The sequence below is a fragment of the Lates calcarifer genome, linkage group LG13 (genome assembly GCF_001640805.2).
Source record: "Lates calcarifer isolate ASB-BC8 linkage group LG13, TLL_Latcal_v3, whole genome shotgun sequence".
Classification (NCBI taxonomy): Eukaryota; Metazoa; Chordata; class Actinopteri; family Centropomidae; genus Lates; species Lates calcarifer.
The window spans coordinates 12,302,764-12,317,134 of NC_066845.1; the positions used below are offsets into that span (position 1 = coordinate 12,302,764).

General features: G+C 38.7%; 1 long non-coding RNA gene across 2 annotated transcripts in view; it reads right to left on the reverse strand.

Moving 5' to 3' along the window:
• Positions 1-14,044: 14,044 nt before the first annotated feature.
• The window catches only part of LOC108878286 (uncharacterized), a 41,064-nt gene continuing 40,737 nt past the window's right edge, over positions 14,045-14,371 (reverse strand). For both annotated transcript variants that reach the window (XR_007814404.1, XR_001960212.2), the window contains exon 4: positions 14,045-14,354. This is a non-coding gene — a long non-coding RNA (uncharacterized LOC108878286). The remainder of the gene's footprint in view (positions 14,355-14,371) is intronic.

A 14,371-nucleotide genomic window follows, 5' to 3' on the forward strand; every position in this document is an offset into this window, starting at 1 on the left:
ATTGCCCTTTTCCCTTAAGTGAACAGAAGGTGAAAACTCAATTTACATTAGAAGGAGCAATCTTCTGTGTAACTATCTTGTCACTTTATTATTATGTTTACTTTATAGTTTTCCTGTCATTTTTTCTGGAATTGATGTTATTTCTTGTGCTCCTATTCATGTTAGAGTCACTAGATTTGTTGCAAACCACACTGTGGCATTTGTAGGCAAATTAAAGGAAAAGATATGAGGCACTACTGGAGTTAAAGTAGACATAATTCTATCCGCATTACAGGATGAAAACACTTAAAGAATGTAATATTAACTATTAAGAAATAAATAAAACACTCAAAAAGGGAAGATTTTTTCTGAAATGCTGCTTTTGATACTTAAATATATTTTAGAGTATTGCTAACACTTTTATATGTTTACCTAAACCTTCAGACTTCGTGCTAACTAAACACTTTTGATTATTTATTTTCCATCACTTCAAATCAGATTTGGTCTGTTTCATAGTTCTCTATGGTGATAAATGAGCAGAAATTCCTATACAATAACAAATCACTTTAGTGGCATTATATACAGTGAGTAGTTCAGTAAAAGGAGCCTTCTCTGTTTTACTTTTAGCCTGAGACGAGAGTTTTTGTTCTCCACATATTGTATTTATGTGACAGTGAGGCACACCTAGTGTCAAAAGTTAGTAAAATTGATCTGAAAAAATAGTTAAAGAATGACATACTGAGTGTGCATTCTGTTTACAGCTTGGCTCGGGACAAAAGCAGCCGCTCAACACTCAATCACAGAGTATGTCTGTGCACTTGTACACACAGAGTGACATGTACATCAACATGTGGGTATATAAGAGCCAGGCTATATTTGCACATGCGCATATGTTGGCTAAGCCCTCCTCTCTTATTGCAGGAATACCTACCCCACCCCCTTGATGCATCGTACCAGCCCCTCATGGCACGTAGACACGCACACACTGCAGAAGTGTGCTTCCACACTGTCTCAGTCTACTCTCTTGCACATTTTCCCTTGTTAAGAAAAATGACCATTCTTCTTTGAGGCCTAGGAGGGATCTCAATAAAGATTGGTGTTTACTAATGATGATGTCAGAAATGAATGCAATTAAGCTAAAGTGATACAGAAATTCACATGAGAAAATAAAATTATATCCAGACATAAAATCTTTGGGAATTTTAAAACAGGATATCGTTTCCCAAAAGTGGCTCTAGAGAGACAGAGACAATGTTTTTATTTTAGTATCTGGGTTATTCCATACATTTCACACTGATTTCCTTTTCATTTATAATTGAAGGGAGCCTCATACTGTACATACTCCTCGTTGTATTCCATATCACACTCAGCACTATCACTGCTGCTTGTTTGAACTCTATTCTCTCTGGAGCTTGTGTTTTTTTTCTTATTCAGTGTTGTCTGTTCTTTTTAGTCAAGCTTGATATTTTTAGATGAAACATAATAGGCAGGATCTTCAGTGTACTGTGAGAGTTTCACACCCCTTCCTAGTGTTTAATCCATATGACATCTCCTCTGTGCCTACTGGTTCTTTTGAGTTTCAACTCACAAGCCTTACAGTATAAATAAAGATGATGAGAATATTACAGTAAAAATCTCAGCCTAGTCAATCAAATAGACTCATTGTTGAATGTCACAATTCATTTTTAATGGCAGGGCTTTTTGTGCGTGAGTGCTGGTGAGCATTATACATTGTTTCCTTCTTTTATTAATCAAACAACAGTTTGAAATGTGTGTCACTGATCTCAGCAGTATACCTCGAAGCAGAAGGAGGAAAATAGAACAAAAATCCATGTCAACTTCTCACCAGTAAGACTGAAAATGGTTCAGAATGTAATTCTCTTTGGTGCAGCGCCTCCCTCTCCATTCTCTGTAATCTACAAGAATGCAAATTACAATGCAAATGCAAATACTACTGAATAATTTATGTGTTGCATAGAGTTCCTTTACAGAATCCGGGAGCTTTTTTGCTTAAATAGAGTAATGTGGCATTCGGAGCACACGTTGGGTTAACCACAGAAATACACAATAAAAATTCACTGTGTAAAATTCAATTCAACCATTTAGCAAAGGCTTTGCAGGAATCAGGATTAAAGATCTACGCTAAATTTAATATATCTATGATCACTGATTGCTGTTGATGTGTAATGTGGTTAACAACTGACCTAATGAAACAGTAATATCAAACCACATTTTACTTAAAGTTACTCTGAGTTGTCAGAACATTCATTTCTTCCCATGTTCACTGCAGATGATATTTAAATACCTCCTACATACTGTATGTAAATGTCAATCCAAACCACTGTTGACATTACATCCCATTCTCAGATACTGCAGTGCTTTTGCATCTAACAGGCCTTTCAAGCTCCCCATTCAGTATATCAAAAGCTATCAATATCTAATTTCTGTAAATCAAATTGAAGCACATACAGAATATGCTTTTTCTTTTGTGTTGAGGCAGCCAAAATCTATTACAATTAATGACATTCATATACACTTGAACACATAAATTTAGTCTTTTTTTAATAGGAAAAAGCATCTGTTTCTATCCTATCACGTGGTCGTGCTCAGGCTTCTCCCTCAGTGGTTTTTCCATCAGGGATTGTAATTAAGCAACAGCATTCATGAGTGGGCATGCTCATTTAGCTTGCGTCTGGGCTTAGACAGCTTTAGAGGGATGGAAGAACAAATCCTGGTGGAACAAGGCAATGTATGCTATAGCCAAAGTGAAAACATTGCAGACAGAATAACAACTACTCCAAAAGTTTGTACGCATGTCTCTTTTTTTCTGTAACATTATGTCATCTGCAACATATACTTCTTCCTCTGACTATTTTGTCATGGGAAGTGCATATCGTTTCTGTTGCTTATGTATTTTATTTTGCAGAGACACTGACTGCAGTGTGTGTGTGTATGTTTTTTGTATTGTATTTCATTATTTTTAAACTAAAAATTAAATTATCCAACTACCTTGAATGTTTTTAAATTCTATGTTTGAATAAAAATATCATATCAACACCAATATCCTGCTCTTTTATATGCAAAATCCCTTTTAAATGCGTGCTTTCACGCCTAAAAGCTGTCATTATTGTGATTACTGGGGTTAAGAATGTAAATTTGGTGCACGGTACTTAGACAGGTGAAGCACCAGATTTGGGATGAGGATAGAGTCAACATAATAATAATGATGATGATAAAAAAATGCTAACATTTTGTGCTTTTTTAAAAAAATAAAAGTAACATCAATCTGTTTAAAAAAGGAGTGAAAAATATTTTTTCACATACATAATGATGCTGTTCTGCGCTCATTTGAATATAAAAGAGTTATGGAAATGTAATTAATTTGAGGCTGTGTAAGTGATACTGACTGGCTAATAAAATCTCAATATCAAATCATAATTATGATCCAAGGTTATTGCTTTTTGTAAACCACGAGATCAAGTCAAATATATATTATATATCTATATTTATATATATTATCTGAAGTCTACAAAATCAATTAATTGTGTGAGTGTTAGTTCGGCTCATTTTACTGTACATTGTTGTTTTATTGTACATTTAATTTGCTGCTTAAAAGCTCTGTTGTCTAGTGAAGTCACAGGGAAATGCCAGGTTTCACCAAACACTGCACAGCGCCATTGCAGCAGCAGAAGATATTAATGCAGATTGTTTTTCCCTATTCAATTGAAGACTGATTTATATCAGAATTAGGCATTAGTGTGTGTGTGTGTGTGTGTGTGTGTTTGCGTGTGTGTGTGTATGTGTGTGTGCGCATACAGTAACAGACACACTGAGAAATGAGGGCAGAGCTAGAGGGAGAGAGAGAGAGAGAGAGAAAGAGAGAGAGAAGCTCATTATAATCAGGCAATTATGCTGGCAGAATTAGAAGCGTCCTTATTTTCTCTTGTGGCAGCCTAAGTGTGGAGACGGCTTTTTAAGTGACTGCAGACTAATCCATGGATATGACTGACTATCCTGTGTTAATATGGAGCATCTGTAGTCGTGTATGACAACAAGATTTGGGAGTGAAAGCCTGTGATTTTGGCTTTTTGGAGAAGCGGTGAGTCAAGCAAGGCTCCCCAGGTTGTGGGCTCTAATTTGCATTGATAAGGATTTTTTTTTCTTCCTCTCCTGGTTGAGGTTTTGGCTCAGCGGTAGTGAGTGAGAGACGAGGGCAGTTACACACACCTACAACTCAGGACCATGGCTGTACACAATCAGTGTCCTCCATACAGTGGTATATAATTATACTGCATGTTTTCTGAGACATTTTATTAAATTTCATGTGCTGTAGTATGTGCATTGCTGCTGCTGTTGATGTTGTTGTTAACGTGAGTAACAAAGAGTGTGAACATGTGGTTGTCCATCATTTTTGTTTCATTCCTAAAACTGTAACACATTTTTTAAGTTCATCACAAATTAAAACATCCTCAAAACATTAAAATATCTTAGAAAAAATGGGTGTCAAAATGTCTTCATATGATAAGAAATACTGTAAAAAATATTACGATTGGTTATTTTTATGTAATAAAATGTGTATAAAACAAAATAAAAGTCTCACTTAATATCTTGTTTAGAAAATTCTTATTCAAATAAATGAACTTTTTTCATTACTGAGCCAAGGTTTGACACATGTGTGCACCAATGGCACGTTCACGCTAAAGACTTTGACCTGAGGTCAAGGGTGTTTGACCAGCATTTGACTCTTGACCTCTAATACATGTCTTATCAACTCACTTGTTAATGTGTATTGATCATCCCTCCCTTGAGACAGGAAGGCTGAAACACATTATTTTCAGACTTTTTATTATATGTGACTTCCTACTTTTTTCCTTTGTTTAAACATGCAAGTGCAAAAATATAGAAATAGAAATTCTCCCCATTTTTTCATAATTTAAAAAAATGATATTACAAAAAACAAAAAAAAAGGTGTATTGAGTATTTTTGCACACCAAGACAAATATTACAGATGAAAAGCCAACCTTTAATGTCCTTCTTGGGGACACAGACCCCACATCTCCCACCCCCTTTCCACTTACAAAAAATGTTGAATTGTGCATGGAATTTGGCAAGAGGGACTGTCTACGTGTGTGTTGGGGTGGGAGGTGGGGGTTTTAAGATGAACAGTGGAATGACAACTCCCTGAAAGTTCTCAGGGAAGTGCTTGTGTCTGGCCGTGGAGCAGGCAGCTGATTTGGGATAGGGTGTTAGCATAACAAAGGGCCTGAGCCTGTGAACTTGGGGCACCTTTCGACCCTGGCGCTCTGGGGATGAATAGTCTCTGGGCCTCCCCATAGAGCACCCCCATGGCTATCCTGATCGTGGCTAAATTGTTAATCAGGGTAATTTAATATAGTTTTCAATATGCCTCATCTCTCATCGGGAAAGCATTCATCGCCTTCTCGCCTTCCCGCCTAAAAAAAGGCCCCCTCCCTATTCAGCTTGGCGAGACAGGCAGCTGCAGGTCTTACAGGCTTCTGAATTGAAACGTTCAAACATCAGCAGCACGAAGGCCTCAGCCCTGTGTTTGCATGTGTGTGTGTGTATGTGTTACATATGTGCTTGTATGTGCCACTCATCTATCTGACTGTTCATGCATGTGGACACACACACACACACACACACACACTATAATACACAGAGTTAGTGAATGACAGTATATGTACGTGGGTGAGAGCAAAGACAATGACAGAGATAGCAACTGTAATGCACAATTTTACTGTACTGTTCCTCGCTCCTGAAACAACTGTGGCTTTGGCACATTCGTTTTGACAAAGTGCAACACCACATATTTACTTTGACCTGCGCTCAGAAAATGAGAGATCAAGGCAGTGCATTTACACTCTGACATGACAGACAATCTGTGGCACTTTTCCTCTCTAACCTGGATTAGAGTGAGGTCACCGGGAGCAGTAACTCTCAGGTCTCAGGACGGGTGACGTCAGCTCTCCCGGTGGCAGCGTCCAGTAGCTGAGGTGAGTCATCAGACTCTGGGCCCTAGTTTTAGGTAGTGTGAGTTGGAAACACCCATCCACCCACACACGCACACACTCTCACACATGCACTCACACAAGGCCTGGGTCCTGACTCTACTGTCTATAAATACATACTGTAATCGAGGATGACTCAGACACTTCATGGCTCTCTGTGGGGAGGCAGAAGATGGAGAGGGGAGGACAAGGAGTCTGTAGAAACAATGGAAGAAAGCTAGCAAGACCCTGAGTCGCTAGTGTTCTTGTGTACATTTTAGCTCTAAGCTTTGAGCTGGCATGCTGGCAGAAAATGGAGGACAAAGAACATGAAGTGGGTTTTCACACATGATATTTTGAAATGGGTGACACTTGTGTGGAACTTATTGATTGAGAATGCAATAAGGCAGTCTGTTATTATGAGTACATTACTGAAACCAGTATAAGTATGAATATTAAGTATAAATAACGTAATTGGTATAAAAAAAAAAAAAAAAAAAAAAGCATCCTATAATTGTGTTGCAGTAGATGCATATGATCTCTATTTTGCCTGTTTATTGCAGCTTTGTGGTTATTAACTACTACATGCTTCATTCGGATTTTTATTTTATTCTATTCATTTATTCATTAATTTTGTTTTTTTTTTTGCTGTCGATAAAACCATAGTCTGTTCTGAAAGTGTGACAGCCAATATAAAAGGGCGCTAATGGAAGATGATACAATAAAAATTCATTTCTACATATTTTGAATGATGGCATGTTGTGGCTTTTCAAAAATGTCTCACCCTCTCTATCACAGATAATATGTTTGTTCACAACCCTGTCTTCTTAAACTCTTCTTCTCTTGGTCTGATAATCAGTGTTGGCATGTAGACAATACAACAGCGCATTGATGGCAGAGTGCACACATGTATGTGCAAACACTAGATAATTAGCATAACACCTAGCCATGAGCAGGCCATGTGCTAAGACAGACACTATGAGGAGTCTCAGGCCAGCAGACCGTGTTCCCTTGTGGGCCATTCAATAGAAGTGGCCTGCTCTTGTGTACTCTGTCTAGGGCTGTATGTTAATTTTTGCACTGTGTGACTAGATGATAATTCATGCCTAAATCACCAGACTGCACCCCCCGAAAACCCAAAATCCAGACATGTGTCTATGGGAACCGAGGACCCTGAGTCAACATAACACCAGACATATTCAAATCACCCAGACCAAGACAAATCTACTCAGTTAACCAAAGTAAAACAAACTGAAACATAATTTTAACCACAGATTACTTTATTATTTAAAATCAACTCATATTGCAGCAAATTTCTTTGAAACATTTGTACACTAAATAAACAGTATTTACTGTGTGGTTAATTGTGTTGTTTAATTTGTTTTATATTCTTAAACTGCCCTTTGACATCCTATCTGTAAAACACATCTTCCATTTATTTCCACTCTGAAAGTCACAGAGTCACTCACTGCTACATACATGCCTGTGGTCTAAGTTTCGAAGTTTGGATGTCACACTGTTTGTTGTGCTGCTAGTATGACAGGAAGTAGAATTTATCAACATGGAAACAAAGGTATTATAGGCCCCTGGGGGGACAGGGTCTAACTGGGGTCAGGACTGTGGGGCCTTGTCTAGACGGCCTGCTTTTGTGGTTGCAGGGTTTCAGCCTCTATCTCACCCTTTGAAAAGAAGGACTTGACCCGTGTCTAGATGCTGTGGGACTCAGAGACAAGGAGGCAGGGAGAGATGGACTGACGAGACAGTGGGACAGCAGCGAATGTAGTAAGTTTTTGGCAATTAAGACTGACTTTTTAAATATTTTGGGCTGATAAAACTTGCGTGAAACACTAAGTGCATTTTGAAATAGCATTTTCTCAATTCTCACTGTAGCTCATTTGTGATTACTCCAATTTTTTTTCAGTGTTTTTTATTATCAAGTTAATTTTTTTTTCACAGCATGGGGCTCATCACAAAATAGACCTTCCTGACTTCAGGCCTTCCTTCGAGGCTCAATTTCTATATGTTTCCAGTTCCTCTGTGTGGGTGCATCACTCCAAACAATACCTAGTGCAGAAAAATATCTAGTCATAAGGAGTTAAAACCAACCAATGACAATACCAATATGCAGAAACACCAAAACACCCATCATATGCCAAATTCAAATCAATCCCTCCTACTCTCTTAGTTCCCGTCTCAGTGTATGTGGAGGGTGCAGGGTGCTGCTGCGGGGCATGGAATAATTGAAAGGCTGAAGAAGAATACTGCTTGTTTAAACCAACCAGCAGGCAGTGAGGGCATGATGGGAAAACAAAGCCGGAGCCCCAGGAGTGGGTGACACGACATCACTAATGGCGGAGCAGAGAGGAACACTGCCTCTGTTTTGTTACCCTTAGTCCTTGTGACAACCAGCAGGTTGAAGATACTACACAGTACAATTCAAGAATTTAAATCTGAAGTTTGCACAGCTGAACTGAGTTGGTTCACCGGGATCTAACAGGACTCTCCTGGGTGCTGGCGCCATAGTTATTTTCTTTTTTATTGTGGAAATAAATTGGCAAACATCTATATAATATATAGATCAGTATAAAGGAAAATTTGGTTCAAAAAGTGATTAATTTGCATTTTGTTGCCATGATGGTTTCATAAGTGTTGGTGTAAATTGAATTCTATATTTTCACCGCTGATATGGTTTTCAGCCTGCCACAAATACATGATCTAAGGGCAGAAGGAGCACATATGGATTCATTTGCTACTGCACATATAACAGAACCTCTTTATTTCCTCACTTCCTTACTTGTACAGTGCCTATATACTGTAAATACACATAGCTGGTGGCCAGTAAGTGGGTAGGTGAGAGCACAGATTGTGGAGAGTGCAAATAAGCTATTCTATTTAAGCAATATTGAAAATCTGTGATGTTCCCTTAGACCTTTCCATTTCACATCTCTGTTGTTTTTTTGCCTATGGATGGTAGTTTGACACTGGCTATATCTCAGAGGTATAGGCTACAGCAGCTGTGAATTCCCTCAAAGCAAATCACCAGGCATGTCTGTCTCTTATTGACCCACATAAGGAATTCCCACCCACCACCTGCAAGGCGGCAGCTCATTTTAGCCAGCAATAAATATCATGTTACATATCAATAAACCCATCAGAGAGGAGGGTAGAAATAGCGGGGAGGGAAAGGGGTTTAGATTGAAAGAAGGATGGATGCTGGGAATGAGAGAGGGCAGAGGTGGGAGAACGGAGAGAGAGAGAGAGAGAGAGAAAGAGAAATGGAGCCAGAAGAAAGTGAAGGCTGCTCGTCTGTTTCGGCCCTGTGGTCTCGTGCCTCCTGGGATAGCCGAATACTCTGTCAAGATCCCACACTTCAAAATCAATCACTCTCGACTGGGCACAAAGAGAAAGACACACACACTCATGCATGCATGCTCGCTCACGCAACCTAACGCGCATTCACACAAAATCTTACAGGCAATGTCTTCTGTCCTTGTCTTGCTTCGACAAGGCAACCTCAGCGTGTCACGGCAGCTTGTGATTGCGGGCCGTTGTGATGTGATGTGATGATTACAGAGGGAGAGGAGAGTACGTCAGATCACCAACATTCCCTAAAGTTCCCTAAAGAAGACATGCTGACATGCTACTGGGCTATATTACCTGTTTCATGAGCCAATGAGCTGAACGTATGATTCCCAATCAAGGATTTATGTGCACTGGAGGTATTTCTGCTGTTGCCAGGGGGTACATGGAAAGATTGAGTAGCTCAACTCGCTTGAACAATTGAAACAGTTAAATAAAGGTTTTGGATAAACAGTGGCAAAGCTAAAAGTAGTGACTAAATGGTTGATACGTCCTATTAAGGTCCCTCTTAAGGTCTTTAAGGTCTCCATCTTCCAGGGAACATTGCCAGGGAATGTCACCAGGGTACATCATCAATAACATTGCTGATAATGGGGGGAAATCAGCAGGGTATGTCCTGGGGATAGTTTTTTTGTTCTTAGGGAATCTTCTGTCATTGCAACTGGTGTTGATATGAATGCAAACTTGACCAAATTGATCTAAATTTTGACAGTATGTTAAATGATATCCAATTTAAATCAATTTAAATGAACCCTTTTGGAGAATGAGGGGTACTAAAAAACGGGCTACTTGAGTTCACATGACAGGCCTGTGGAAGCGCATCAGTCATAAAAGGCTGGGAACCACCATCTACAGAGTGAGTTATTTTGGTGGATGTATCTGATACAGACTGTAATGAAAAAAGAAAAAAAAATGTTTATTTGTGACGAAGATTTTCATTTGAAAACTTCTGCTCTTTCAGCAAAGTCCCTTTCACCTCCACCAACCTTGAATAATCTAATCAAACTCCACTTTCTAGCACCAGATTTCAGTTGTGATCTTAAACAAGCTGCTTTTTAAAATCTACACACATCCCTGTATTGTATTTTATAGTGCTCTAACACTATGCAGCCGGCAGCCACTATGGTTTCCAGATCTTCTGAGGGAATAACCAGAGAGTTTAACACACACCAAAGATAGTTCCAGTAAGACCTCATTTTTCTCACTGTGAAGTTTCCAGACTTGGAGTTCTGTATCTTGTCGTCTGTTGGGATCATGGGGCGGATAGTACTTGTGAATCTTCTCCCAAACAAAATAAGATAACACAAAGTCCTGCTATCTGTAGATAAAAGTGAAATACTGTGCCGTCTAGTGGAAAAAAAGAGGAGGGAGACAAAAGAAGGAGCAAAAAAGTTCTATCACATAATGGAGTTTAGAAGTTTTATTCTTTACTTTTCCTCGCCAGCAGCTACCAAGGTCATGTTCATGGGCCAAAAAAAACACCTTGATGTAAAAAAGAGATTTCTTTTTTTCAAAGCTCTGCATCAATAGTAGAATTCTTGCATTTATTTTTTACTGCCTTCAGGAGATCAATCCTAAGTAAGTCCCACGTAAAAGTCATCTGAGATCTTTGTGGTTCCCAAATGCTCTTGGCTCAATTCAATTGTACTGAAAAATGTAGACAGAGCTGCATTATTATCCCAGGAAGACCTATTTAAACTGTGATCCATGTCTTCACATGTTTGAATCTGTCTCTATTGGATTTCACTACACATTCATCCACCAGCCAGGGTAATACAATATGATCTGTGGTGAATATTCTCTTTTATGAATAATGCCAGGTAATTGATGAAGTATATGTCAAGATACGAAATCATGTTGTGTGTCTGCACAGTGTAAGTAACACCCTATGAATGGTTTTGCACGTTTTTCAGCCCAGGATCTGAATGAGAAATGTATCCCCATGTTAGAACCCTAGGCTCATTACAACATATTAGTATTCTTGTCATTTCAGGAGAAATCAGAAACAGCCTCATAACTTATTTTGAGCTCTGATTATGAATTAACAAATAGCAATTAACAAACCCAAAATAGCAGAATTACAGTAATTACTTAAATTATTAATAATGTAAGCTTGGTCTAAATTATGCAAATCTCTACTAATAGTGTGTACTGTGTGTGTATTTGTTTAAACTGACAAAACTCACTGAGTCCTTGTGTTAAGCAATTCATGAAAACAATAGTTTTGAATTGCTATGATGTGCCTTTATAGAAGGAGATCTAGCCCACCATTCCTGTGGATATACAGTAAAAGAAGCATTTAAGCACTTGAGAGAGAAATGGTTTATTCAAAATATGGATCCAGCAGCTTTGTTATGATGTAGAAATAACATACACACGACATACTGTATTCTGTTTTCAGTGTGAAATTAAAATCCTTATTAAATAAAACTACATTTGTGCACAGTAGGATCAGGATTTGCTGTTTGACCTTTGACATTTGACCTTTTCCAAAACTTTGGGCCCATGTAGTGACACAGTATACAGTATATATTATATGCACAGTAGTGATTAAATGGACAATTGTTTGTCCATAAACATCTGTGTGCAGGCTTCAGCTTCCACCCGTACAAGAGGATTCTGTGAACACCAGCAATGGGTTAGAGTAAAATTTTAACAGAATTCACCTACACTAGGGTCTACGGGTCTGTACCTGCAAATGGGCAGCAAGCTGAAATTCTGTAGCCACACCTACAAACTGTGGGACATGAACCAATGTATATTAACAGTTTCTGCATGTGCTCAAATAATATTTTTTTTATATATATATTCAAGTATGTAGTGCAAACATTTGTCCTCTAATAGGCATTTCATGACTGTTGAAAATGACACGATCATTAGGCCTTAATGAGATGGAAATGAAAAAAAAAAAAGCTAATATAATATGTTCCCTAGAAATTTAATTTGGTGGGAATCTGAGACCTGAGAAAAAAAGAAATTGTGCAGCTGTGTAGCAGTCTTAACAGAAAGACCTGTAAGTGAATACTCACACCATATTCTTGACAATAGAGGTTCAGTCTTATACAGCATGTTATTGCCATAACCTTATCTGACATCACTACTTTTTTCTGGATGGAAGGGGCCTTTTGAGAATAAGAACACAATTTAAACCAAAAATCTTTGTCAGTTTGTTTCATTATATAGCTAATTGTTACAGTATATATAAGTCAGACATCTCCACCGGCAGCAGGAATGACTGGATATCTTGCACAAGATTTCATGTTACATCCTTCAAGTTGATGCCAAGACAAGTTGGAGCTATTTTAGTTCTCCTGAGACACTTTGTGTTGATGTTTCCTTTATTTTGCTAGTTACCTGTAGATGTGACACCGCTGGCTCCAGGGCATCCTTTGTCTCATCACAAAAGCCACTAGCAGTTGATACGAACATCATTGGACACTCTTGGAATACACACCATCTCACCTGTCACAGTGTAACAATCACATCGACAACTCGGTGCAAACATGAGGTGTAAAAATGTACACAGACACAGCCATCAGCTTGGATTCCTGTCCCATACGACCACTGATGTATGTGTTTGTGCGAGCGGGCTGTGTGTGTGTGCATGTGTGTGTTTTTGTGAGTCTACAGTGTATGTGAGTGTCTGTCTGTCTGTGAGGGGATAGGTGGAGGCTATCTTTCATCTCTTGCTGTGATCAGGTATTCTACATGATATGATATGATGATACAGGCCCAATTAAGGGATGGGGTTGTGTGAAAAATGTGATGACAGGGCAAGCGGAAGACTAGACTGTGATCTGACATCTGAGAGGGAGAGAAAGACAAGGGAGAGAGAGAGGGAGCGAAAGAGAGAGAGAAGTAGCAGAAGAATGGGGAGGGGCGGGGGAGGACAGGGCGGGGGGACGGACAGGACTGAAAGACGGTTGTAGGAAAAAGGGGAAGAGTGATGCTGGTAAAGGAAATGAAGATGGGGTAAGCGTGAGAAAAATAGTGAGAATGAATGTTAAGTAGGGAGGGACAGAGAGAATTAATATGATTAGGAAGGAGAAGGGAAAATGGAGAGGCACATTAAGATGAATGCAGGGTGATGAAAGATAGAAAAGGGAGAAAAATTGGGCTTCTTTCCCATAAGAAACAATTTGTCAGAAGAAGTTATGGATCCTACTTTTGATCCTTCATGTTGTAGTGTGCATAGAATTATAGGGGAAACTTTGACTGGGAAACCAAAGTAAGACTGTACTATTTCTCTTTTAAAAACATAAACCTGACATCCAGCGTAGAGAAGAAAAGGCAACAAAATTTGCCTCTACTGTAGTTGTCAAGAAAGTGCAGAAAAATAAGCATAGAATCACTCAGGTTTTAATTATTGTTTCATACTACATATTTGAAAGATGCACAGCAGCTATGCCAAACAGTGCGCACTGTGAACTGATTTTAAACAGGGAAGCTTCCTGGTACTATCTCAAAACTGTTTCCTCCACGTTTCGTATGTCAGTCTGGATAAACTGCGACTGTGTCAAGCGTGTGATTTTGATCAGAACGCATGGTGCTTTGATCACCCTGCCAGCTTTTATCGTCATGCATGCTCTTTTCACAACTAAATAGGACCCAATTATGTCAAGCACATTGTTCTTTACCTGGGGTGCCAAAGCTCTGCACAGAAAGGAGGAAATAACTCACACTTAAAAACATCACTTAAAGGGAAAAAATGCTTTTATTTAGCTGTCAAAAGATATACTTGTTAGACTCAATCAATTGCATGAAATAAACACAAGTTTCAATGTGTAGAATATTTTTCATCTTATTTTTGGAAGTATTCTCCCATATGAAAATAAAATATATATGTATCATTGATGCCTTTTAGTGCAAGCAGGGTCACAGTAGGTATTGGAATTGCTATTTTCAGGTTACAGTGAAGGGCATTCTTCAGTTTGGTCAACAATCTCATTTAACCAGATGTTGGTGAAATTCAGACTCCTCTCTAGTTGATCAGGAAGCCTCATTTTCCTAAAAAAGAGAAAAAT